Source organism: Castor canadensis, chromosome 15 (genome assembly GCF_047511655.1).
Source record: "Castor canadensis chromosome 15, mCasCan1.hap1v2, whole genome shotgun sequence".
NCBI classification, from domain to species: Eukaryota; Metazoa; Chordata; class Mammalia; order Rodentia; family Castoridae; genus Castor; species Castor canadensis.
The window spans coordinates 2,676,480-2,698,888 of NC_133400.1; the positions used below are offsets into that span (position 1 = coordinate 2,676,480).

At 53.3% G+C, this 22,409-nt stretch overlaps 1 long non-coding RNA gene across 1 annotated transcript; it reads left to right on the forward strand.

The window, feature by feature from the left end:
* The first annotated feature begins 578 nt into the window (after positions 1–578).
* On the forward strand, positions 579–21,482 carry LOC141417336 (uncharacterized). The gene is made up of 2 exons (XR_012441860.1): positions 579–833; positions 20,453–21,482. It is a non-coding gene; the product is annotated as an uncharacterized lncRNA (long non-coding RNA).
* Positions 21,483–22,409: the final 927 nt, after the last annotated feature.

The following is a 22,409-nucleotide window of genomic DNA, read 5'->3' on the forward strand; positions in this document are numbered from 1 at the left end:
GCCTCAGGCCGGACAGTGGGCAAGTGAGAACCTCTGGCCCAGAGGCGCCCGAAACCGCACAGGTTTCCTGAACAAGCGTCCCGCTCGCTCATTCATCCATGCGTGCGCACAGTCGTGCATTAATGCACACGCATTTGTATGCACTGATGCACATGCAAAGCCAGTGAATTACAGAGACTCAGAGGGGCAAACTCACATCCGTGCGTTCATGACCCCACACGCAACACGTGCACGCGCATTGTTGCGCGCTCACACACAACTAAGAGGCCCACGGGACCTTAAATTCGCACTCACGGTCATACACGCACCGTGCTCTGATATAAACTCATATGTGGCCCAATTCTTCCCCAATTCCCGCCTCCCCCCCCCCTACGCACTTTATGTGCGCTTATTTGCCTAGCGGCTCTGAGTCCCCATTTTCCAAGCGCAAGTTCTGATTTCCCGAGAGATGGCAAGGCCCTGGCAGGAAGTTTACACGACTCAACGTAAACACGTTCTGGGGGATTCGTTAATAATAATAATAGAGAATTCCGCGGGCGCGGGGGGGAGTTGGCCTAATGCCCCTGTGGGCTCGGCCTGCCGCCGCCGCGGGGCCTCTGACTCCGCGCGCCAGGCCAGGTTCCGGAAAGCAGACGGCGCGGGCGGGGAGCGCGGGCCAGGGCGGCCCTCGGGCTCCTGGCTGCCCGCCCGCAGGGGGCTCGCACGAACGTCTTCCCTCGCCAACCTCGCAGCGCGGGCGTGCGGGCTAGGCTGGCGGTGGTGGGAAGGAGGTGTTCACCGCGGAGCGCAGGACTGCGCAGGAGCCTGGGCGCAACGCCGCGCGCACAGACCAGGTGAGTGCGGGTCTTGCGCACACCGCTGGGCGCGGGGCTCGACCGCTCTCGCTCGGATCCCGGGTCGGGAGGAGGGTCGGGAGCGTGAAGGGTATTTTCACGTGTCTGCGCAAGGAGCCGAGCAGCAGTGACCCAGCGCAAGCTGGGTCGGGAGGCGTGTGCCGGGCTCTGCGCCCGGCCTGCGGCTCCTTCAAAGCCCACCGGCCTCTGGGGTTTCTCCGGACTCCTGGCCCCCCGCTGCCCACCCCCCATGCCTTAGCTTAGGCGGAAGACGCCTTGCCGCCTTCGGGGCGCCTGGCACGTCCGTGCGAGGAGCTGGGAGGTTTGCTGGCTGAGGTTGTCCGATTGTCGCCGCCTTCCCTGGCCGAGCCGGGTTCGCGGCAGACGAGTCGCCTTCCCTGCGCTGCGTTTCAGTAGTCCCCCGCGCGCCGACACCCCACCCTGCCTGGGGAAAGGGCGAGTGTGGGACGTGAGCGCTTAGTTTGTGATTGTGTATTCTCGCAGACAGACGCTCACTGTCAGACCCACTCTTACTTCACGCAACCCACTTAGCGTTCCCACTCACAGACACTCTCAGCCGGGCCTACAGATTTGCCTACCCCACACGCGAACATTCTCACGGACTGCTCAGGTGCCCCAGCCCTCCAAGAGACCCACAGGCCTCGCCGCTTACGGACGGGAGCACACAGTCTGTGCAGCCTACGTAATGCTGCACTGCGTCTTCGTCCACGCATAGCCAGACACGCTTGCACACACAATCATAAGATCTGCGCTCAGCACCAGCGTACACACACAACCATGCACACGCATTCTCACAGTCTCTCCCTTTCTCTTTCTCTCTCTCCCTTTCCCTCTCTCTACCTGTTTCTTTCTTTCCTGTACACCAGTATGCCTCCACCAGCGCAGGGAGGGAAGTTCCCAGGAAGGGGTAGCTACACAGCTGTCCTTTCACAGAGCCCTGGACTGGGGGAGGCTGCACGGGGTGCATCCCTATCCCCTGGCTTTGCAGAATCCACCTTCGGCTAACTGGGATTTTGCTTTTCCTCTCTTCCCGGCCCTTCTGAATATCACTGTCTTTCATAGGCTCCTTATGTTTTGAGGTGAGTGGCATCTGCCTCTTGGAGGAGGAAGGTGGAGTTGGAGCCCCACTTTGCCTTTACTTATTTCTTAATTATGACTCTGCCGGGCAGGGGGCCGGAGAAAGTGTTCACTTGCCCTGGAAGAGAGGGGGCCCAGCAGCTTAAGAGTCTCAGGGATGTCAAAAGCCCAGGATTTCCCCTGCCCAAATTCCACACTACTGAGATGGGGGTGACGGCAGGGGCCTGAGAGGGGAGGAGGAATGAGCCCCCCCATTCTGGAAAAACCACAGCCCAAACCAGTAGGGTTGTCTGTGAGCCCAGTGACTAAGTTCTTGACTCTTAAGATGCCCTCCCTTAATCTTGTATTTTTGAGGTGGAGAAACTGAGGCCCAGAGAGGCATACCATCTCTCCAGCCTTCCTCTGTCCCCCAGGACAGAAGATATGGCACTGTGAGGGTTTCCTGTCCCCCAGCATAGGCCAGGAGTAAGAAGAGCAGACTGACATCCAAGTACTTGCATTGCCCCTGAGCTCCAGGGGACAGAGACTCATTGAGAACTGAGGGTGATAAAATAATAATGACAACCACAAACACAAGGACAGTGATAGTACTTATCCAGGGCTGACTGGCACAGGGTGCACTGCTCATACTCCATAAACTGCCTGAAGTGTTCTTAACCATCCCCTGGGCCGTGAACCCAGGTGATAAACTGTTGGAAGCGACCTGTATGCCAGGATTCCCCAAAGGTGAGATGTGTAAAATTGGGGGTTTCACCAAATGCCAGCTCCCTCTCACTGGCTCACCGCCCTCCATGTTTGAACCCAAGGCCCTAGCAAATGCCCCAGGGGGTCTTGTTTAATCTTCCCAGAAGCCCTAACCAAATCATTATTATCTTTACCCTCTCTTTATAGATAGGGCTAAGTTAGGACACACTGTATCCTGCAAAGCCAGGATCCAAACCTGGTAGGATTGGAAGACTGAGCCCACCCTCCCCCCCCACCCGCCCCCACACACACCGGAGAGTGAGGTCCAGCGGAGCACAGGACAGAGACCTTCTCCTGCAGGCTCCTTTCTTAGGGCTTAAGCTATTCAAGTAGAAACAAAGACCCCAGGGGCCAAGCTCCTGGGGAAGAAGGGAGAACTGCAGACCGGGTCCCCCGCGGCTTTGCTTTTAACTTAAAATCCATCTAAACCCCTTCCCATCCCAAGTCAGATTTGCACCCTCAGCACCGGCCCCAGGAATCCCCGAATTGGGGAAGGGGTGTAAAAACAGACACGCCTGCGACGTCCCCACTCCCCAAACCCAAGGTATTTTTACTGGCTAATTGCTTAAGTGAAGCCGCCGGGCCGAGAGCGCGCCGTAACCCGAGCGGGGAACCAGATCCAGCCCGGATTGTGCCGGCCGGCCGCGCTGGCGGGCGGGGCAGGGGCGCCGCCGACCACCCACCGAGAGGGCAGCCGCCCTGCTCTGCATTAGCGCCGGCCTGCGGACCCCCCTCCCCACCTTACATCGAGCCCCCTGCGTGGCGTTGTCCAAACGGTGCCTCCAGGTAGGGTGGCCCGGGGGTCAAATCCGCCTTGGGCGCCAGGGGTCGGGAAGCCATATGTCTTGGGGGCGTCAGCGTGAAGTGGAGGAGGAACTGCCTGGGGAAGTCAGACTTCATTGCCGCCCCCCGTAGGGGCAGCAGGGAGGATATGTGGGGGTGAAAACTCAACCCTTGTGTACAGGACTGTTAGGGTCTGGAAGAGAGAGGGAGCCCCGTGCCTGGATTAAAAACCCATCAGAGCGCAGGATTAGCGGGTCCTTCCACCCTAATGTGCGGGGCGAGGGTCCCAACGGCCACCTTGTCGGCAGAGGTGTGAGGCGGGTGTCCGATGCGAGGGGTGGGTATTCCGAATCCAGTGAAGTGTGCAGGAGGGTGTTTTCACATGTGATTAGTAAATCAAGACGTGAGTGACATAACATGCTGACTCTGCAGGCAGAGCACTCTGAGTGGAAAGGGAGGTGTTCTGTGCCCAGAATGTTGTAAAACGTGAGTTCGATGTATGGCGTCACGTGCGAGGTTAGGACGTGTGCAGTATAGCCTGTCACGCCCGTGGAACGCTCTGGTGCTCTGTAATGTGTTGTGGATGTGGACCGCTGTGAGCTCTGCAGGCAGAAGATGGCATGAAGACGCTTGCAGGGTATCCAGAGACTGCGTGTGGGCCATGGATGCAGTGTGCGTTATAGACAGAGGACTTCGTAAGATGTGCACAACGGTGACAAGTGCTCTACCTACCCAGTGTCCGGGTGGAACGTGGCTAAGGTAGTTGACTGCCATGCTCGGGTTTGCATGCAGCCTAACCCAAAAGGATGATAACAACGCAGTAGCTACACCACGATTGGTGGTGACTGAGGCCTGTCTGTGTGCCCTTCTAGGTGCTCCAGGTCACCACCTGCTCACAAAACTTCATGTGAGGCAGATTCTCATTTGATCTCAGGGCCCAGGGAGCAGTGAGGCTCCTGAGTGACAGTGGTTCTGTGTGCTATGAGGACATGAGGACCGTGGTGGTCCTTTGTAGCCCTGTGGGAGGCCATGGGCCCTACAGTGGAACCCCCTCCCCCCATCTGTAGCTGGCTGGGAAAGGTGAAAGGACAAGAGAGCTGTGCAGAGTGGGTGGCAGCAGGGACCCCTGACTCAGGCTTGACAGGGCCATAAGGAAAATGCCTGGTCTGGGCTCACTCACATTTTGGAGGGGCTGACCCACTCGTGTCTGTTGCTACCAAATCAAACTCCAACCAAGGTACTGAGTAGTGAGGCAGATCCAGGCTCTCGGACTCTGCAAGGGGCACCTCCAGGAGAGGAGGGAGGGAGGGGCAGGAGTCCTCTGCCTCACCCAGCCCTGACACACCCACACCCACACCCACACCCATCTGTGGGGACCAGCCTGGCCAAGTTTGGGAAGAAGTTACGACAAGAGCTGTCCCTGTCATAATCTCCTGTCAGCTGTGGGTTAGGAAGAGGTTCATAGTTTGGTTAAAAAGAGAGAGGAAGAAAAAGAGAAAGAGGGAGGGGGGAGGAAGAGGAGGAGGAGAGAGAGGAGAGAGAGAGAGAGAGAGAGAGAGAGAGAGAGAGAGAGAGAGAGAAGGGATGAAGGAGAGAGAAGGAAGGAAGGGAAGGCTGGCTTTGTACTGATACACCAAGCTTGCCCAGTTCCACTTGGCTTTTTCCCCAAAGCACACATTTTCCATGACGCGCTTCAGTGAAATATTTGACAGCATCGTCGCCCAGGAATCCACAGCTCTTTTCCCTGAGCGCATCTTGGGAGTTTTCTGGCATGAGCAGCACAAGGGTGACAAGGAGCCTCCCGGTGTAGTGTTCCTGGGTCCCAGACGCCTGGCCCTCTGCTGTTCTTTCTCTGCACAGAGGCAGGCCTCAGCATCTAGATAGATGACCCCCTCTGCTACTCCAGCAGTGTTCTCAGAAAGATGAGGGGGAGCAACACTCCCTCCTTCCTACATGGTGTGTGTGCAAGGGTCTATGTGTGTGCGGGGGTGGGGGTGTTAAAGAGGCTCCCAGAATTTGTTTCTGATCAAAGGAGCAGAGCTGAAGGACAGTGATGACAACTGATGCTGCAAGGAGAAAAGCAGTGGGGCTACTGCCCCGTTTACACAAAAGGGTGGGGTGGGGCCGGGGGCGGGGGCGGGGCAGCAAGCCTGGGATGGGAGGAGTGTGGGGAGTGAGGAAAATTAATGGGTTTCCAAAAAATAAACCAAAAGAAAAACATCAGTTAAATTTCAGGGGCCAGGTATTACATATTTTTCAGATTTGAGAGTGAGTGATACAGTAAGACACGTGAACTTCATAGCATACACACTGCAGGGCAGAGGGCACCAGGAGAGAGACAGGGTGCCCTGTGAAGCTGGGGTGAAAGGAGAAAAAGCTCACATTTGTTTCTTAATCAAAAGCAGCAATTTGCTCCCAGAAACTTGCCAGTGTGGATACTCAAGATATCCTCAGTTACAGCGTGCGGTGCCCTGTGCATGCCCTGTGGAAACAAATATGGAGTTTCAGGGGGGAAGAAACTCTGGCCAGCCAGGCAGGGCTTGGGGCAGGCAGAAGGGGCTCACCTTCCAGAGATGCTGTTGCAGCCTGGGGCTGGCTGAGATAGGGAGGTAGCTCTCTATTTCCCATCTGCCCTTCCCCAAGTCTAGCCTGGGTCCTTTTGTCCCAACCGGGTTGTTGTCCCGCGGCTCCGGGGACCCTTTGGGGATTTGCATGCAGCATGTTGCAGATAGGCCTGTGTTTGTGTAGGTGAGGGTGAGCCAGTCCTATGTGCACTGCCTGGGGGAAGGTGATACAACTTGGGGTGGGGAGCTGGTGGGTGCATGCAGAGAGCAGACGGCTCAGAAATATGGTGACCCCCCACACACACACCTAGAAAGAGACCTGGAAATATTCAGCCACTAGAACTGAGAGATGCATACACATCTGGAGGGACAGGCAGCAAGGTTTGAGAGATGATGGAGTCTTCCTGGAAGGAGGGCAAAGACCAGGCTGATGAAACTCCTTCAGATGGATTCCCTGGTCTGCAGGATGGGCCCCTGGGGAGGAAGGGGTTGCAGTGGCCAGAGCTCTGGCTCTGAGGCCCACCCTCAGTCCTGATTTAGCATTCCGTCCATGAAGGAGGGGTCCCCAGAGGCAAAAAAGAGTACAGTTCTGCCCTGGCACTAAGCTGGGAGCCTTAGGCAAGTGCCTCAGCCTCTGGGTGCCTCAGTGTCCTCCTCTTGCAACAGAGGAACGTCAGTGCCCATCCACAGAGCTGATCTGAGGAACAGAGGAAAAACATCCCATTTGCCCAGGGCAGGGGGTTGGCAGGGCCAGAATGGGGGTAAGCATGTAAATTCAAACCACTTCAGAATGGTTAAATGAACAAGCAAACAAACACTACCATGAGTGATTGGGAACTTGGACTGTCTGGTTAAGAATTGGCCCCACTGCTCTGTGACCTATGGCCAGTGTCCTTACTTCTCTGGGCTTTGTTTTCTTTAACTGCAAAGCAAGGACAAGAGTCTTATCTCTCTTCTGGGTGGATAAGAGAATCGAGTAAGTTAGTAATTGTTGGCTGTGGTTGTTATTCCTGGGGGTGCAGAGCCCGTTGGAGTGTTTTTTTGGGAGTAGGGTTAGGTGAGATTCTTCATCTCCTTTTTGAGACAGCTTCATAGAATCCGTGGAGCTTGGCCTGGGGACTCAGCCTTGCAGGACCAAGAATTTGGTAGAGTGAAAACCACTGGGGACTTTGGATGAGTGCCTTCCCATCTGGGTTGGGGAGAAGAGGTGAGGTTGGGAGGGGGTGCTTCTCAGGTCCTTCCAGAACTCAGAATGGACCTTTCCACACAGCAGATAGGACACTGTCCGCTACCCACAAGGGCTCCACACCCTCGTGGAGTGGCTGCTGGAACTGGCTACCTCTCTGCTGCAAATGCTGTATGCAGCTTTTTGGCCTCCCCGGCCCCCTTTGCCATTTTGCATGCTGGTGAGAACACAGTACCCACACCCTAGGGCTGCCACAAAGACTAAAGGGAATGGGATTACCATGGAGAATCATTGAATGCCTATGGTCTGGAGTGCTGTGCTACCAAGATCCTATTATTCTGACAGTTGCTCTAAGCCCATTTCACAGGCAGGAAGGCAGAGGCAACAAAAAGGGCCAGACGAATTCCGGATCAAGTTTAAGGCACTTCCCTTCTTAGAAAGGGCAATGCTGCAGACCCCCCCCATGAAACCCCAACTCTGTGCTACTCTGAGGTAGTCTAAGAGAAAGAAGGGAAATGCCTTCTAACTCTGCTAGGCATAAGGCTAACTTAAAAGCGCTCCTGTCTCATCCCCAGCCTTTTCCACCACACTTAATATCAAAATAGTGTCCACCTGGCACTTCCTCCCAAAGGGGCAATGGGAGCCGAACCTGAAGACTGGTGGCTGGGAGCCCACCCCCCATCAGCTGCCACCCCCTCTTCCTGGCATCCTCCCTAATGTCCAGTTTTTCTGAGAAACCTGGGAGTGGAGGGGTGAGCTGGTCTGCTGGCTCCAGATCAACAGTCACCCTGCTTTTGTCTTGCTGGGTAGGGAACTCAGCCTCTCCATGTTCCTTCCCAAGTTTTCTGTTCAGAGGGAATCTGCATCAAGGCTATTTTCAACACAAGAAACTGGAGCAAAGGAGACCCTTGGAGCTGCCCTGGTTTAGTTCCACAGAGGTCAGCGAGGCCCCTGCCCCCAGCCCCTCCACAAACAGACTGGGGAGGAATTCCTTGGTGTCCCCCACCCACTCGCCAAGCTCTGCTTAACCTGGGGCCATTGCAGAAGCTCTCGGCATAACCATGGAGAGCCCAGCACCGAGAGCCCCTTGGAATTTAAAATGCACACTGTCCCTTTTTAAAAGTTACTTTTCTTTTTGGTACTTGGGTTTGTTCTTTTTATTTTATTTTTTATTTATTTTATTTTGGGTACTAGGATTTGAACTCTGGCCCACATGCTTGCTAGGCAGGCACACAACCACTTGAGCCACTCCACCAGTCCTTTTTTGTGCTGGCCATTTTTAAGATAGGGTCTCTCAAACTATTTGCCTGGGCTGGCCTAGAACCTCAATCCTCCTGATCTCTGCCTCCTGAGTAGCTAGGATCATAGGCGTGAGCCTCAGGCACCCAGCGCCCCGGCAAGAGTTGCTATTTTTGTTTCTCACCCAAAGCTCATTTTGTTACTGGCCGGCGCTTTTAAATTCTGCAGAATTTAAAAAATCAAACAGAGGCAAAAACAAAGTAGCTACACAAACATTCTAGTTTTTTTGTTTTGAAATGCATTCAGTGCTTGAACTACACTAATTCTTCAAACCATTAGATCACACCCAATTCTAGTGCCTCTTCGTTTTGAAAGCAATTTCCTTGGTTAACTTGGTTTATCTATGGCACTTCATTTCCCTCACCACACCAATTAATTCTCATCCCTAGTATTTTTTTCTTAGTAGTTAGGAATTAATTGCTTTGCAAAAGTTCTGTCCCTGACATGGGACGATGTGCGAGGCAAAGTTAGCAAGCATAAGCCTAAAATTATTTTAACTATTTTGTTATACTCCTAAGGTCACATGGATCCTCTCTCTTCCCCTCACCTCCCTTTTCTCTGTCAAGGTTTGAGCAAAGTTTGCTTCTCGCCTCAGCAGTAGATAGAGCTTCTGCCCTGCGGGGTCACCATTCCTCCTCCCCCCTCCAGATTGGGCTAATTCACCATGAAAACTAATTTAATTAGGAATCGAATTGGCTCTTTTGTGGGAGCAAGTCAGTGCTCTAATTCTCCTTCACCACTGCCGCAGTTTCCCTGCCTGTTGGCAGAATTTTCAGCTGAAGATCGCTGGCCTCAGCCGTTGCCTACCTGCCCCTAACTTTCTCTCTCTTTCTCTCTCTCTCTCTCTCTCTCTCTCTCTCTCTGTCTCTCTCTCTTTCTCTCTCTCTCTCTCCCTTCCTCCCTCCCTCCCTCCTTTTTAAGCAGAAGGGACTCACTGATTTTGCGAGTCTGACTGGCTCTTTGTGTCATCTCCCAGAAAAGACTGTGCAGGGCTGGAGTTCGGTGGAGGCGGTGCATCCAACACCCGGATACAGCAGAAAACGAGTTTCTTTCTGCGCAGACCGAGGTTCCCTCGATTCCGTGTGCACAGTCCCTGCTGGGTTGGGTGGCCCCACTGCGTCCACCCCGGCAGCGGCGATGGGTCCAAGGCAGACCGTCTGGTTTCTGCGGCTCTCTGATGCAACGAAGCAATGCTTTTAACCGCGGTTTGGGCTAATGATGGGTCCAGCCTGCGTGATCGCGGTGTTTATTTTACCCCTACCAGCTGCCCGGGGGAGGGTGCGCCTGGGCGCCCGGACTTGGGGCACTGGAGATGCAAATCCAAAACCTTCTCTGGCTGGCGCAGGATCTCAGGTGCCCCCTCCTATCTTGTCTTTTTTTACCCACTAGCTGGATCCTGCCTTGGTGGGGTCAGTCAGGGGTGGGTTCAGCTTTCTCTCCAGAGTGCATGGGGCAGAGAGGCTTGGGGGGGGTGGAGCGGGCACTGGGGTGACTCTGGACCCCTGCCCTTGGAGCCACCTTCTGGAAATGAAGGCCAGCATTCCCCTCCTGGACTCTTTTTAGTGGTGGTAAGAATACCCAACCCTGTGTACTCACAAGGGGGGAGAAGGCTGTCATAGGAGTGGACCTCTGCACTGGATCCTGGGTCCTACTTTGATCGCCTCTACAGGGCGATGCCTAGATCTGAGGTCCATGAGGTGGGGGTGCTTCAAATCCATTTTCTCCCTGCAAAACCGAAAAATGCTTTTAGGTGAGAGATTGCTTGAGACGCGGCTATAAGGTAACTGCGAATACCGAAAGTTATGCACTAAAGTAAGGTGTGATTAACACGTCAAAAGTTTTCCACTTGGACATTTCTGGAATTATCTGGAAACTGGACTCTTTACCTGCCTGTGTCAGTGTAGATGGAACCTGGAAGCTAGACCACTGGACAGTCTGTATGTTTCCCCATTTTTAACTCCAAAACCCTCTCAATGTTCAATTCTAGCAGGCGTAGGGGCAAAAGAGAGGAGAGGAAGCCCAGACATAAGGCTCCAGGTGACTGAGGGTAGAAGGGCTGTGCACAGGCACACCTAAGAATGGTAGATGAGACCCAGGCAGGTAGTAGAGACCATGGGGAGCCCCAGGTGGCCCTGTGGCCACATATCATGGAGGTTCCCCCCTCCCAGTAACGCTCTGCCGGGGGTCGCTGCAGCCCGCTACCAAGCGGAGGCCAATGTCCCAGGCCAGTCTCCCCCCACCCCCTTCCCAGCCAGGCGTCCAGCTGAAGGAAGGCCGCGCTGGTTCCAACTCAATTAGCTTGCTGCTGGTAATCTGCTGCTCCTGCAATTAGGACCGGGCCGCCTGGGGGTGGGGGGGAAGAGAAGGTCGGGCAGGTAGAGAGGAACCAATTTGCCCCAAGGCTTTATCAACAAGTGGCTTAACTAGGAATTTGCGTTGACAACTCGGCACCTCCGTCGGGCTCGGGCTGCGGCAGGCCCGGATGACAAGCTGATCTGAGGGGGTGCGACCCGGCAGCCATGAAACCCGAAGCTTCAAAGCCATCCCGAAGTGGCTTCGGCTGCGGCCGCGCGCAGCGTGGGCTGAATGGACCCAGGCGCCCGGGGCGCGTCACCGGGGACATTTCTGGAATGAGGCCTAAAGTTGGCGAGCGCGGGTCGGTGGGCTCTGGACCTTCTTTCCCGGCGAAGTAGGTGGCCATGTATATTTTTGTTCAAGTGGTGTTTATGTTAATGAAAAAAGGATGGAATTACAAACAGCCCGCGGATCGCGCTGCGGCCGCTGGGGACTCGCCGCGCTCGCGTCCCAAGCCCAATCAAAGGCTCACTCCGCCAGCCTCCAGAACTTTAGCAGAACCTCCTGGCCCCCAAACAGGGTGAACTTACGCTGCATCCCCTCCCTCTAGCCTTCCCCCCCCCACCCCAAATTGGGAACTCTGTTTGCAATCAGCTTCCCCCAAGCGCAAAATCATTCTTCCACGGCCCCCCAAACCAACCCTCAGTAGCGCAATCAGGTTTGTGGATGGGAGAAACTAATTTCAGTCTCGCAGTGCTTTAAAAAGGACACACAGATAAGGCTTCCTGGAAACTCCCACCTCCCCTGCACAGCTCTGCTTTCCCCGTCCTTTTCTTTCTTTCTTATAACTAGCTGGAGTTTTGACATTTGTTTCCCAGCCCAGCTGCCCATCCTCCACCCCGGAAAAGTTGTTGGGCTATCCCCAAAGGCTGCCCCAGATCCCCCATTCTAAGAGAATATATTGCTCCTTCTCCTTCTCTTCCAACACCCACCGCCCTGTTTTCCTCCCCTGTTAGGAAAGGACTGTGCTGGACTCAGGCTTTTACCTCCCTCCCTTTCTTCACCTAAATGAGGACCAGCAGTAGGAAAAGCAAAACAGGAGGGAGTGCCCTGCCCTTAGCCACTGGAAAGATGGAGAGATTCCAGGCGTGCGCTGGGAGGCTGGCAGTGATCAGGGCCATGGCGGCGGACGAGAAGGTGTTGCTGGTACCAGGGCTATGACAGCACCAAACCCAGCTAAGTTGCGACCACAGCCTCTAGCTTCCGCTTGGAAATAACTGCACCCCCTGTCCATTTCAGATGCTGGGCCTCTCCACACAGTGAGACTTGGGGAGTGTCTATCTGAGGGGACAACCTAGGGTCTTGTCTACTCTTTTCCTAAAGGACGTTGGATTGGGGGGGATTTGGGTTATCCCAACACACTTCACCACAATGCGCTGTGTAGACATTACTCACTGCCCCTCCCACTCAGTTGAACCCTGGTTTCCATGCATGCCTATGCTGGCTCCTTGCCCAGCGGCCGAAACACCCCAAAGCTGGCTTCCAACCTGGAGAGCGGGACCACCAGTTAACTTTGGAGTGCCACAGTTCCCCATCTGGAGTCTGCTTCTTTCTCACTCAGAGCAGATCTACATGACTTCAGCAACAACGATATTTAGGCCTGGCACGCCCTTCCGAGTCTGCTTAGGATCCAGAGCAAAGAAGTCAACCAAAGATACAAACAAAAGTGGCGCAAGGGAGGGGGAAAAGAAAAGGAGTAATTAGTGGGCCAAATGAAAGTTTTGCGTGTGAACATTCTCTCCTCTTAGGATGGATTGTTCTAACTGCAAGGTTTGTGTAGTGAAAATGCTCACACGTGTGTGGGGTGAGTTACACAGGTTACACATGGTTCAGATTTGGGGACTCCGCCTCATCCTCTGTCCTCCGCCACTCAGGGCTTCATGCTGAGCTGCGGGAGGCTGGCAAGGCCCCTTTGTGGAGGACTGTGCTGCTTAGGATTTCTGTAATGGAGTCCGCAGAACTGTTGGGAGTCTGTTCTTCACTGGCCATCAAAATATCTTGAGGTGGGAGGCGCAGAGGAGGCGTGTGGTGGGGAATGCAGTACCTCGGCGGCAGTCTCCGATACTTAAATTCCCTAACCCACGCCCCTCCCAAATAAGAACCACCAAGACAGAACAAAGTGGGCCTAAGTCACGGTTCCGGCACCCCCTTCTTCCAAAGAGCTACCATTTGTCAAACCCGTGCACCCGCTGACACTTGCTTGACGGGTTTTGTAGCCTTGACATAGAGCAGCGGAGAGAAGAATCCGAGCGGAGAGAGGGGTGCAGGCGCGCGGCACCCTCCCTGCAGCCGGCCTCAATCCGCCCGCCTCCAGCGGGCTGCGGAGGTCAAGGGCTCTGGCCCGCCCACGAGTTTGGTGCAGCAGCACCGGGGGCCCAGGCGCGGAGTGGAAGACCCCGCGCCCCAGCTTCGCGGTGTCCCTCCCAGCCCGCAGCTCCGCTGGGCTCTGCGGCTCCATTTGTCAGCTCGCGCGCGCTCCGTCTCTAAATAACCTTCAGCAGGTGTCGCCGGTCCTCCCTGGCCCCCTTTGCACCCTCGCCAATCGGGATAGATACAGGTTTGTGCCAAGAGCGCTTCAAACCGGCATTTGGTTTGTCGTGATAGGTGGCGAGATGGCTGACTTTTACTAGCTTCGCTTTTTTTTTTTTTTCCCTTGGCGGCTTTCGGGGAACAGAAGGTCAGGCAAAAAAGAGGGAGCAAGCTCTGCAGGAGTGCCGTCGCCCTAGTAAGGCCAATCCGGGGACCTAGGGTCAGTCCTGGCCAAAGATCGTGGCTCCGCTTGGCGCCTGCGCCTCAGCGGCCTGGGCACAGCGGGCGCCGCTTTCTCTCCGCCCGCGCCACTTTCTCTGGGACCGGCGGATGCCAGATGCAGAGCCCTGAACTCGCTGGCGGGGCCCCTTTTCTGCCATTTATCCCATCCTGCAATTAAACTCGAGGTCAAATATCTCCTTAACGACGCTATCAGGCCAGCGGCTCATTAAGGCGTATATTTAGCCATAAAATACTGGTTGTAGCGAGCAGGAGATGGAAATTATTGTGTTCTGGGAATGAATCCTTTTAGCAGAAACCAGAGCTGTTATTTACTACGGAGAACTAAGTACAGGCTCGGTCTTCCAGGCGACCCCGGCAGGACCAGCCGAGCTTCCAGGCCCTTTCCGGCTTTGCCTGCTGCGCCCCCTCCCCACCTCCGCCGCAGGCCTGGGCACCGGTGCGCGGCGTCCGCGCGGACAGCTGAGGCCCAGGAGGCCGCCCTGGGCGCACTGGCCGCAGAGGAGGACGCACTGCGGGGCAAGAGGACGCTCCGGTGGAACGCGCTTGGTCTTGGCGCCAGTATTCGGACCCTGCCCAAGGGCACCCGCAGCTCACTCTCCTGGTCTGCAGTGGGAAACCTTTGGCTGGGCTGTGAGTGTGTGTGCGTGGGGCAGAGAAGGGTGGGCCGGGCCATGGCACACAAAGGAGCGGGCTGCAGATGGATGCGGTCTGCACATCTGAGGCGGTTCTGCTTCCGCTGTGCTGCCGTGGAGTGGGGAGGGCAGGAGGGAGAGAGGGTTACCCAGCCTCTCTGCACCTTGCTGGCCTCATCTGTAAAACGGAGAAGTCATACCTTCTCCCACAAAGCTGAGCGGAACCAAGTTAGATGTGAATGTCAAAGCTGCAGCCCAGCCCTTGACCCAGGAAGAACTTCCATAACGGTGATGGAAAAAAAAAAAAATCCGGACAGCTAGGACTTAGCTGGGTGGTAGGTAGAATGTGTGCCTAGCATGCTAAGGCTCTGGGTTTGAATCCCAGCACCCCCTCTAATTTCTGACGCAGTTGCAGTTAAAATGAACAAGTGAATGATGGGAACTGCCCACACAAGAGGCTATGGAGATCTGGAGTTCAGGCTTGTCTGAGACCCAAACCATCACCAGCTGTGCCCCCCTGGTCCAGGCCCAGGGTCCTATCTGCCAACACCACCTGATCCAGAGCTGAGACTACTTCAGTATCCAAACTGCAGCTCAGCAAGAGATGCCCTCCTCCTATCCTGGGCAGCAGGTGGCCCCTACTGGGAGCAAGAAACTTCCAGATGCACTGGAGATGTTCAGCCTTACTCAGACAGTGCTGGGGGACCAGGATTGTGTGGGTGGGGACATCCCCAAATTTGGCCTCTGGGGAAGTGAGCCACAATCTACAAATATTTGGACAAATGTTTGGAGGGAGTCCTCAGTTTCAGTGTTTGCCCAAGGTCTCCAAGGGGGCATTTAACCACAAGGCTACAGCCCCCTGAGCAGAAGAGCTCTGATCTAGAGGAAAGTGGGGGTGGCTCCCATTACACTGGCCATGGCCAACCTTCCTGGCTTCCAGGCTGGGCAGGATCCCAGACCGTCCATCCCTACTCAATGAATGTCTTGCCCAGAGATCTTGGGAGCTTGTGCTGTGCAGATGTGGGCAGTGTTGGGGTAAGAAAGGTCCTCCAGCCCCTGCTAAAAACCATACGCACACACACATGCACGCACACACATGCACACCCCCAAACCACCACCTACCACGCACACACACACATGCATGCACACACGCACATACCACCATACACACACACACACCACCACCCACCACCCACACATGTGCACACACACACATATATCACCACCCCCCCACATGCACACACGTGCACACACCACCACACACCACACACATGCAAACACATGCATGCACACACGCACATACCACCACCTTACACACACATGCACACACCACCACACACCACACACACACACACATGCATGCACACACATTCACACCCCCACACCACCACCCACCATACACACATATGCATGCACATACCACCACTTCACACACACACATGCACACACGTGCACACACCACACACACGCACACTCACCACCACCACCACCCATCACCTCCAGATCCCTGGGACAGTCTTCTGGTGCTCCTCCTGAAGTGCTGCCCTTCTTGCTTGCTTTCCCCACCACCCATCTGAGAACAGAGGAGCATGGGGTGCCAGCCTTCCTTAGGCACTTCAGCCTCGGTGAGGGGTAAGGACTTCATCTTTGCACACCATGACCGTTTCCAGGGGTGTTTGTTTGCATCTCTGAGAGGAGCTGGATGGTTCGGTACTGGGGTTTGAATTCACAGCTTTGCACTTGCTAGGCTGCTGGTGCTTGGTAGCTGTATCTGAGCTACCCTTTCGCCAGTGTATTCTTCACAAATGTTCTCTTTAAAAGGAAAGAGTTTTAAAAATGTACCAGTGGATTGTAACCACACTCCATATGCTCCATGTGTGACATCCAAGTCTTCAGAGCAGTCAGTCAGGAATGGCACAGACCCCTGTTGTGAGTGTGGTTGGTTCTGGGTGATCTTGGGAAGTTCCACCTTGTCTCTGAGAAATGGGAACTCTACATTAGCTTGCCAAAGACCAGGCATCTGCTTCCAGCATTCAAAGGTGTGACTCTTCTCCTTGATCCATGTGTCTGTCCATCTCTATCACCTTCTGGCGCTTCACAGGCACTCAGTCCCCACCACCCTTTGAGACAGGCAGCCTCATTCTCCCTGTTTTCCAGATTGGGATAGGAGGACCAGAAGTTAAATAATGGTCAGAAGGACACACGGCTACCAGTCGTGGAATGATACTATTCTCTGACCTCTGCAGCTATGGGTGGCACTTGTGTCCATTGGTGAGCAGGGATCTGAGTGGGGCATTCATCCCCAGGTGACTCTGGGTCCATGCTTTCCTGGTGGCTTTGTGACTGGAGCAGGGACCCAGAAACAAATCCAATGGGTTTAACCACATACACACATCACCTACACTAGAGTTTCCATTAAGTGATGTTGCAAGATGCATTTTTGGCTGGTTAGTTCATATAAATATGTGGTTTATTGCTATAAAACAATGTGCATTAGGGGCCTTGGTTTATTTGGGCTGATTCTGCATTACTGAGAAACTCCACGGGGTGAAGACAGGAAAGGAAGACGCTGAGCCAGGACGCTCAGCTCGGCAGCCTCAGGTGAACCCAGTTGCCGCAGCTTAGGCCGACTGCACATTGTATCAGAGCAGGCTGCCTTGCTGCTGTGCTGGTTGTTTTGTTGCTGGGAGGGTCTCTCAACTGAGATGACAAAAGCATCCAGCGTAACTTGGACTCTTGGAAGCCCACAGCTTGTTACTCACAGCAAGAGAATCTGCCGTTCAAAACATTTATTTCATTAAGCTGGTTTACTGTCCGGCGAGCCGGCTGCTCCAAGGAGGAGGCAAAAGTATAATACTCCAGTTGTGACCTAGAGGGTCTCAAAATTGCAGTTCTTATACAAACTAAGTTCTTTCTGTTAGAAAGTAATTTTCTATGCTCTCTTTTCCTCGGAAAGTGAGATTGAATGCCCTCCTTGTGCGAGGCTTGCTTGAGCCAGGCAGGAAATGGCAGAAGATCCATCAGGATTGGGCTCGCTGAGACAACTTGTGCCCTTTGGGGACTGGATCTGGACCTGTTCTGCTGGTTTGCCACCATTCTGCAGTTGACCCATAAGAGACAATGCTCAGGACAGCGGTGTGTGGCCAGGGGGCTCTCAACTCAGCTCTCAACTCAGCATGGATGATGATGTTAGTCTGTGCTTCATCCCCTGAGCATCAGACACCTGGTGGACCATGTGTCTGTTGTCTCTTCTAATCCCCTTATCTGCACAATGAGGGGGACTTCAGATGAGGACACAGAGAGGCAGAGAGTTAGGGACCTGCCACACTGGCAAGTGGTGGAGCCAGGGTCTTCTACAGTACCCAGCTCCAGAGCCACCACTGACATTGAACTTGAGACTCAGGGTGCTGGCAGAATGAAGGTGCCACAGTGCATTGGGCCCTGGTGGGCAAGTGTTAGTTCAGTCCTTCATTTGTGCACTGGGGTTATGCTGACAGTGGCTTTCAAGCACCTAGCACTCTCCAGAAGTGCTCACAGTGGTGTGTCAGGGAGGGTCATTCCCATCTGTGCTTCTGTTCGTGAGTTTTTGGACATTGTCCCTCATAAGGGCATTTTCCAAACAGTATTTGTAAGAACAGTTTCAGACACAAAATGTCTAATTTAGTAAAACTGTATTTGCCTCAAAACCAGCTCTGTGCTATCTTCCAATGATACCGTGTGAAATACACATTTGTGGGAGTCACTTCTGAGTGGGGGACATGAGGAGTGGGACAGAAGAAACAAGAGGGCTGAGTTAGTAAGCATCCAAGCTGCGCACCTCCATGTGGAGGTGATTACTCTTTTTTTTTTTTTTTTTTTTTTGGTGAGACTGGGGTTTGAACTCAGGGCTTTGCACTTGCATAGCAGGTGCTCTACTGCTTGAGCCACTCCTCCAGTCCATTTTACCTTGCTTATTTTCAAGATGGAGTCTCATAAACTATTTGTCCAGGCTGGCCTAAAACTTTCATCCTCCCAATCTCAGTCTCCCGTGTAGCTAGGATTGCAGGTGTGAGCCACCAGATGCCTGGCTGTTTTCTTTACTGTTTTTTTTTTGTTAATTGTGCTGAGTGTGGGTCCATTGTGATGTTTACAAGGTTCTTACAATGTATCAAATACATCATACTTGAATTCCCCCTTCCACCACCCTTCTTCTTCCCCCCTCCACTGCTCTCCTTGATCCTCCTACTGTTCTTTACTTTGGTATGTTTCAGTTTCTCTATAATAAAACAAGAATTAAATCATCTTTCTTTAAAAAAAGGTATGTAACATAACTTAATTGTACAAAGGGATTTCAGTGTGATGTTTACATACACGCATAGAATGTACTCTCACCAAATTCACCCTATGACTCTAAAATGGTCTCTCTTGAGCTCACAGGGACAGGCTTGGTGGGGTTGGGGATCAAGACAGGAAACTGCAGAGTTCATTGGTCCAAAGGATGAATCATGAACACCACCAAAAAAAGCACCAGAAGTAAATAAAAAGGAGTCCTAGGCACTTAAAGCTAAAAGGAAGCTCGGTATGGCTTTGTCTCCCTCTTTCATTTTACTGTGAGAAATATGAAGACCAGAAAAGGCAAGTGACGTACTTACCTTGGCACAGCACCATTCATAGCATACCCAGACTGGATCCCAGAACCGACGTAGACTTCCGTTCCTATTTTTTTTGTTTGTTTGTTTTAAAACCCTGTCACACAGCAGAAGAAAACAATTTAGCATTGGCTGTTTGATCACATCAGTTAAGGCAGCTTTTGACTTTATTTTCTCCCAGGTCTGAAGGCTGGGAGGGAGATCAGGGTGCAGGCATGGCTGGCTGTATCTCGCCTGGCAGGGAGAGGACAGGGCTTCTTGCTCCTCGTATAAGGGTGCTTGTCCCATCCCAAGGCCCCTCCTTCAGGCCATGATCACCTCCGGAGGCCCACCAGCTGCTGTCATCACAGTGGGGGTGAGAACATTTACACATGACTTTGGAGAACACAGAGGTTCAGTCCACACCACTGCTCTGAGAGGTCACTGGAGGCACCTGCAATGCTGACACCTCCCATTGCAAGTTCCTGATGCTGCCCACTTGTGACCAGAGCCCTGGCAGTAGCTTGTGTGTGGGGACCTGCTGAAGACATCTGTAAGTGCAGCCAGTGAACCCTGTACCCTCAGTCAGGCCCTGGCCTGCATTTGGTACAACTGTTGATCCTGGAGTATTTTGAGTGGGTGTGAGTCAGGGGACTGGTGCTCCTGAAGTCACCTGGGAAGAAAGCTGATCACAGGTCCACCGGGGGAGATTCAGGCAAGCACCATGGGCAGAGCCCTCTCTAGAAGCAAAAGAAGGGAACTGTGTTGCAAGAGAACCCCATGGAGAGGTCCCCAAAAGATAAGAGAGAGAAGCCCTGTTATGTGAAGGGTCTCCCCAGCCCAGTGCCACACACAGGAGAAAAGAAGGCTTGGGGGAACCCAGCACAACTCTGGGGTCCCTCATGACTGACCACATGAGAGCCTCTGAGCCCTCTGCAATTCCAGACTCACAGAAACTGTGCTGAATAGCAGACAGTTGAAGCTACTGCATTTCAGTGTGATTTGTTATGCAACTGTAGATAACCAGAAAAAATGTGATTTACATTTTAAAAGTAAACTTTTTATTGAAATGTAACAAACATACAGAGGAGTCCACAAATTAGCTTGGGGAGTTTTTTCAAAGCAAACATGCTCGTGTGAGCAGCATGCATATCCAGATGTACCATCCCCCACTCCCCAGGCCCTTTCAGTTGCTACAACCCCCAGGTGACCTTCCTAATTTGGAGCCATGGGTGGTCCTGCCTGGCTGTGCAGTGCATGGTGAGTGGACAGAAGCAGACAGAATGTGATACTCCCTGCCTGGCTCTGCACACCCCATGCTGTGTGGACAGTGACCCAGATCGCTGTGCAGAGCTATAGTTCATACATTTTCATTGCTGTATAGTACTCCATTGTATATAATGACAATCAACTCATTCATTCTAGTACCGAGGGTCTGGCAGGGATTGGGACTGCCATCAATAGTGCTGCTTTGGACATCCCAGCATCTTTGGGTGGATACTTGTGTATGTTTCTCCTGTGTAACAAACCACCCTAAAATTTAGCAGCTTAAAGACGTAATCATTTTCTTCTTTCTCAGGATTTTCTGAATGGACTCGGCTCAGCCAGGAGGTTCCTCTGCTCCCTGAGATGGAGGCTGAGGCTGAGTGTGGTGAAGACGGATCCCTTTCAATCTGGAGTCATGTGCTATAGAAGCACTGCCCCTCTCGCTGCTTCAGAGTCAATGCTTGAAGGCAGTGCTTGTGCTGTGAGACTTTCAGTAGCAAGTGCCCTTGTGCACACCCTGGGGTATCTCCCCTGGGGTCACGTGTGTGCACATCCATCAGCATGGGCCATGGAAGCCTAGGGAGGCTGGAGAACACCCCAAGTGCTCAGGGAGGAATCCTGTGGACGGAAGACTCTCACAACAGCATGAGCAGGTGCTTCCACAGGACCAGGGCTGTGAGCTCAGACACTGCAGCCAAGTGTGAGAGCCAAACCCCAGCCCCACCAGCCGGGACCTTGGTGGGTGATGTCCTCTGCCTCTGTGTTACCTCCTCAAACACAGTCAGGGAGGTGGCTGCATGGATGGCTGCCACCCCCCTTCCCAAGTGCCAGGTGCCAGCTGCCCCGTGTAACGAGGCCACAGTTCAGTAACAAATAACCACATCCCAGGGGACAGCAGAGGTAGGATGACCACCCATAGGAATAGAACAGAGTCATTGTCCTGCTTTTTTATCCAGCTTAGAGAAAAATGGGCAAACAACAACAACAAAAACCCAAAAAAACAAAAAAAAGGTGTTTTCAAAAGACAGAGACAGACACACAGAGAAAACCACGTGACTGGAGAGGCACATCTAAGCCAAGCAGCACCAAGGGTGGCCACGACACCAGGAGCCTGGCCGTGTCCCTCCCAGCTGCGGAAGGAAACAGCAGGCTGTCACCTGTCACTCCAGCCTCCAGAGCTGTTGCTCTAAGCCACCCTGTTAGTGATGATTTGTTAAGACCCCTAGGAAATGGACACAGATTGCATGTTTCATTTGCCATCTACGGATGCATATGTGTGTTTGTGAAATAAAAGATACAGCGTTCTAGGTCGGTGGGCAGCGAATAAAAGTTAATGAAGCTGACTTACAACGACAGATAGGATTTTATTCAGACATTTTATGTGCTGACAAAGATGAAAACCCAAGACTACTTTGGGTTCCTCTTGTTTTAATCATTCCGTTCCTTTAAACAACAAACGATGTGGCTTAAAGAAACAAATTTTTTTTTCATGAAACAAACAGAAAGGGTTGTCTGTGCACTTGAGTGATCAACCGTGCCCACCAGCGTGGAAACAGACCCTGGCCGGGACAGTGATGTGTGTGGTGTGGGTCTGTGGCACTTGGGGTTTGCTCCATTGAGGGATGGGAGTGGAGTCTTTCCGAGAAATGCACACCCGCGAGACGGAGACACACACTCCCTGGGCCACTCTTGCTCCTTTCTGACTGGTTTGGGGCACAAGCTGTCCAGGCCTTTGGGAACCCAGCAGCAGGCAGCACCTTCTCTCTGCAGGATAGGATTCTGCACCTGGAGACCTGACAGAGTCCATTTGCTGTTGCTCTAATGAAATACCTGAACCCAGGCACCATATAAAGAGAAGAGGTTCAGCTGGGCACTTGGTGGCTCAAGCCTGTAATCCTAGCTATGAAATCAGGAGAATTGAGGTTCCAGGTCAACCCGGGCAACAATTTGCAATACCCTGTCTCAGTGGGAAAAAAACCCAAAAAACTAGGTGTGGTGGTGCTTGCCTGTCATTCCAGCTATGGTGGGAAGCATAAGAGAGGTATAAGGCAGTCCAGGCCATCCTGGGCAAAAAGTGAGACCCCATCTCAAAAATAACCAGCGCAAAAAGGGCTGGAGGAGAGACTCAAGTGGTAGAGCGCCTGCCTCAATAGTGTGAGACTGAGTTCAAACCCCAGCACACATGCACACACACACACACACACACATGCAAAAGGCTTATTTGGGTTCAGTTTTGGAGGCTGAAATTTCAAGAGCAAGTGGCTCCATCT